Source organism: Protobothrops mucrosquamatus, unplaced genomic scaffold, assembly GCF_001527695.2.
Source record: "Protobothrops mucrosquamatus isolate PMUCROS unplaced genomic scaffold, P.Mucros_1.0 scaffold1632, whole genome shotgun sequence".
Taxonomy (NCBI): domain Eukaryota; kingdom Metazoa; phylum Chordata; class Lepidosauria; order Squamata; family Viperidae; genus Protobothrops; species Protobothrops mucrosquamatus.
The window spans coordinates 360,412-365,591 of NW_015387791.1; the positions used below are offsets into that span (position 1 = coordinate 360,412).

The following is a 5,180-nucleotide window of genomic DNA, read 5'->3' on the forward strand; positions in this document are numbered from 1 at the left end:
TTATTAAAGTGATATTATTATTGTTTTTAATAACTGTATATTTGTTTAAAAGAGAGTTAAAGGAGGTTATAGATATGTTATTTTAATAGTTGATTAATGTTAGTTAGAGTATGATTATTTTATTGTTAACCCTGTGATTGGCACTGGGAAGTGAGGGGGGAGGGAGGGGGGAGTGGAAGGGTGGGTTGGGAAAGGGGGGGATTTATATTGTAAAATTTTATAAAATTTTCAATTTAAAAAAAACAACTCAATTCGATTTCTCTCTTTGTGAGTGCCTTCAAGACAACGTTTTGATGAAATGTACGAAAAGAATAAAACATTTCAGATTTCAATTTTGAATCATTACTGTTGCTACAGTAGTCATCTACTTTTAAATCAATATAATAATAAGCCAGTAGTAGAATTTTCTCGCAAATATATGGTATTTCAGATCAGTTTGTTTGCTGATACATGTCTTGGGCCTTTCAGACAACAAGAAACATATGGAAGCCAAACTATAGAGACTTGCTTATTACTATTAGTTTTGGTTGTTTTCCTTCAGTCATCCCTCTGTGCAAACAGTAATCAAGGATCCTATAATCTTAATGATCCCATATAATGAGTTTCTTTGACTTGGTTTAGAAGTTATGCTAGAATAACAGTTTAAGACCTTGTGTATTGTTCCTGGAAATTGTTGATGCCGTTCCTTTCGCTACGTGTTCTCAGTTTTCCCTCCCAATAGTTGGTATTTTCGTACATTTCGCACATGACTGCCTAGACAAGTCTCTACAGTTTTATTGGCAACATTTCAGAAGGGGTTTGTCCTTGTCCACTTACTAGGGCTGAAAGAGAGTGACTGGCCCAAGGTCATTTTGCTGGCTTCATGGCTAAGGTGGGTCTAGAGCTCATGGATTCTTGGTGTCTAACCTGGTATTTGTAGTGTATTTATCATCTCGCCTTGTCTTCTGGGAGATAAGCTGTACAGGCCATTTTAGATAATCTCCTATCTTGATTTCAGCAAGATAGAGAAAGCCAGTTTGGCCCTGTGTTGTTAAGGTGTTGTCCTAGAAACCAGGAGACCACGAGTTCTAGTCCCTCTTTAGGCATGAAAAACCGGCTGAGTAACTTTGAGCCCAACTCACTGCACAGGGTTGTTTTTGTTAGGAAGATAAGGAATATCTATGTTTGCTGCCTTGAGCTGTATATATATATAAAAAATCTAAAAGGAAAAGGTGGGTCTTCACAAACGCCTCATCGTCATAAGATTATTTTCTTCTTTATTAAATATATTCATAGCTTTAGTCCTTTAATGAATTAAAATGCCAAAGATTCGCTACTACAGTCACTGCCTTGAGTCACTGCCCACCATGGTCATAACTTCTGGCGGTCGTAAAATGGATCAGTCATGTGACCTTTTTTGATGTAGTTAAGTGAATCACCCCAGTTGTTAAGCAAATCCACGGTTCTTGAGTGAACACCAAAGTCAATAAGCGAACCAATAGCTTGTTATGAGTGGAGGTTTGCCGAAAACTTGGAAATATATGCGGGCTTTCAGCAAAACCATCCTAAAACACAGTCATATGACGGCAGGATGGTGCAAATGGCTGTAAATGCAGCCCAGTTGCTGAATGTACAAAGTGCAGTCATGTGATCACTGGGGGGGGGGGGGAAGAACCATCAGGATTTTGAATCTGGGTTGTAAACACTTGTCCAGGCAGGTCCATTGGAACTTAGATGGTTGTCAAGGACAACCTGTACTCTGTTCTTAGCCTGTCCCATGTGTTGAAGGGAACGCTGATGTAGAAATCTTTGCTAGTTATGTCTACAGCAGAAAGCGAATTCAGAAATCGGGGATGATTCTGGCTGCATTCTTGTGTAGAGACACAGACACCCCAGGCAGCAGATGCAGGAAGTGGCCAGCCTGCGCCCTCCCTTTCCCATCCATCTGTTCATACGTAACATGGACTAGGATTTTGCACATACCTGCTGCGTTTCTGGACTCCTCATTTCTTCCACTAAGCACCTTCTGTTGATATGCAGGAAGTGGGACATGCATTAAACTGCCCAATTATTGAAATTGCCACCCGGGGTTTGTCTTATATTGACCATCTGACCAAGTGTGGGTTGTAATAGTCAGTTCCTGGTAAGGACTCAACTGCGACATTTTCTGCCTGTTTCTGGAAATCTCAGGTCCTGAATTTGGAAACTTTACCAGGCGCTCATCTACATCCTCAGATCAGCCTGATAATTCCATTTGGGGTTGTTGTCTCCATTTAAAGTCCTGCAGGAGACACAAGGGCAAAATTGGGAATGACAGAAATCAGAGGGACACAAGATTGGATGAGACAGCTTTTAATATGGAGCTATCAGCTCCAAGGTGTGGAGTTTCTCAGAAGCTCACAGAGAAAAGTCAAGGACCTCTGATTCCATAATTAATTGCTTTGAATGACAATGTTCAAACAGCGTCTGAAACTGAGTGCATTAACCCCCTTTTCCCCCTTTTTTAAAATGTCCTATTAGTTTTCTTTTGGGACAATAATTCTCTGTAATTCCCAAGGTGCTGCCATGCAATTTAAAATCTTCTAAAAATAAGGAGGGTTTGGGGAGTTTTTAACCTCTAGGTCCTGAAGAAGATTCATCTGAACTACCAGATACAGCTAATCTCAATTTCAAAAATTTTGCTGGTTTCTCCTTGAAGAAAAAGGATTTTTGTTTTCTTCTGCATTAGAACTTTCCAATGTTTTTTTTTCCTCTGGTCCTATCTGGTTATGAAGATTGTTTTCCCCCCAAGGCTGTTGCCACACAACACACATAAATCAGAGCTTCTGCCTGATTTGTGATATGTTCACATTTATCTCACAACTTGGCATAGCACTGGCTAATCTATGATGAACAAATTTTATTGATTGATTAGATTTGTATCCAGCCTTTATTACTTCATACAGTAGGTAACTCAAGATGGTGAACATGCACAATACTCACAAATGAAGGCAAATATACGTGTCCCAGGATAATGTTGCAGGATCCAATCTGGGTCAGTCACCAGGATCAGAGGTTTAATTTTCTGAGCTTTCAGACTTGCACTGGAGCCCTTCCTCAGGGAACTTCTCTCTGCCAGAATGTGTGCTATTCTATTTTATTCTATTTTATACTGAATCTCTGGTCCTGGTGACCAACCCAGATTGGATCTTACATACATAATACTCCCTATTATCCCCATAACAACAACCTTGTGAGGTGTGTTGGACTGAGAGTGAACGACTGGCCCCAAATCACCCAGCTGGCTGTCATGCTTACAGTGGGACTGCAACTCACTGGATATTACTGGGCATTGTTTGCAAGCAAGCTTTCAGGACCGAGATGAGCTGAAGACTCTTAAATGTTTCACAAATCAACAGTGCATTGGAGAAAGCAAAGCAATACCAATGTGGCATCTGCCTCAAATGTTTTTCAAGGGAGGATTCCACCTAGTGGAAGTGACTCTGGTATCCAGTAAACCTTGTCAACTCTTGCATTAATGAGTTCTCATGTCGGAGATAAAGATAGCAAAAGAATTAAATGTTTCAAAGAAGTTTCATCTGAGTTCTAATGAAACCAGGATGTGAGGCACAAATATGTTTCATACAAGACTGCTTGGACTTATAATAATCTCCATTAAGAAAAATCCTAAGTAATATTGTATATTTAGGTTTCTCTGATTGGACACTTTCCAATGAGATCTGATTGGACAACTTTGACATCCTTTGGATCGATTGGTGAAGACGACCAGGTGTTTTTACAGGTTGGCAAGAGAGGGCGGGGTGGAGTAGGAGTAGACTAGTCTCGTTCGGATTCTCACTCTGGTCCGACCCCAGACATATTAAGTTCCTGGCAGAGCGTCTTTTTGTTGTTATCGGCGCAGTGGTTTCGTTGTTAGGATGTCTGGTCGTGGGAAAGGAGGGAAAGGCTTAGGGAAGGGAGGCGCTAAGAGGTACCGTAAGGTCCTTCGCGACAACATTCAGGGCATCGCGAAGCCCGCCATTCGCCGCTTGGCTTGCCGTGGGGGAGCGAAGCGTATCTCCGGGCTCATCTATGAAGAGACTCGAGGCGTCTTAAAGGTCTTGGGAGAACGTTATCCGGGATACGGTTATCTATACCGACCATGCCAAGAGAAAGACGGTGACTGCCATGGACGTCGTTTATGCTTTGAAACGCCAAGGCCGCATCTTGTATGGTTTTGGTGGTTAGAAAGCTACATTTCCACTGCTGACGAACCCAAAGGCCCCTTTCAGGGCCACCCACGCAGTCAATTTAAAGAGCTGTTTTCATTTGGCAAAAAAGAGGCCCCTAACTAATGTAACTACTATAAACTTATTCTGATCGACAATGCTAGTAAATAATAATTAACTGAGCAAATGAAACTGCTTTATTTCATATTGTGGGAAGTCAGAGCCCCAGAGAAGGAAATATTAAAAGGGCAGAAATATATATTTCCTCAAAAGTATTTTAAAAAAGCAGAAACCAACTTTGGCTCCAAATCTCTCTGCCCCAAGCAAGACCTAACCCATACAAATGCAGATGTAAAACCATTAGAAAGTTGAAGACAGAGCAATCAAGAAGACAAAGAGAAAATCTGCATGCCCCACCCAAACTCTAGGAGTCATTAGCCCCATCACCTGGGAAGCAGGATATGATAATAAGATTAAACCACAGATATCAAGGCCTAGAAAAACACTCAGAAATATCCTCAAAGTTCATGCCACAGGAACAGGAAACTATTCCAAACAGGGCTAGAGGGGGTATAAAAAACCTTCTACCCATGTGCTCACTCTTTTTCTTCTCCTCTGCTCCTTCTTGCAAGGACCATCTTTCTTCTGCAATAAACTGTAACCTTCTTCCCAAAGCAGTCGCCATGTTGGCTTATTTATTCCCGGCTTGGATGAACCAGGATGAAGACTTACTTCTAACAGTATGTAGTCCTTAACGTTTGTGAAAACAGGCTTATTTTTATTATTATTATTTTTTTTATTTATTTAATTTTTATCCCGCCCTTCTCCTTACGGACTCAGGGCGGCTGACAGCCTTGTAAAACAGATACTACAATAAAAATACCCAGTTTAAAACCTAATTAAAAAGAAATATTTACTGTGGCCTATGTCAATTAAAATTACTCTTAAAACCCCACTAAAAATTCCCCTAGGCCAATCCCGCTTGTTGGAAGA

General features: G+C 40.8%; 1 pseudogene; it reads left to right on the forward strand.

Moving 5' to 3' along the window:
- The first annotated feature begins 3,893 nt into the window (after nucleotides 1–3,893).
- LOC107293488 lies at nucleotides 3,894–4,206 on the forward strand (annotated as a pseudogene).
- The last annotated feature ends 974 nt before the right edge of the window (nucleotides 4,207–5,180 follow it).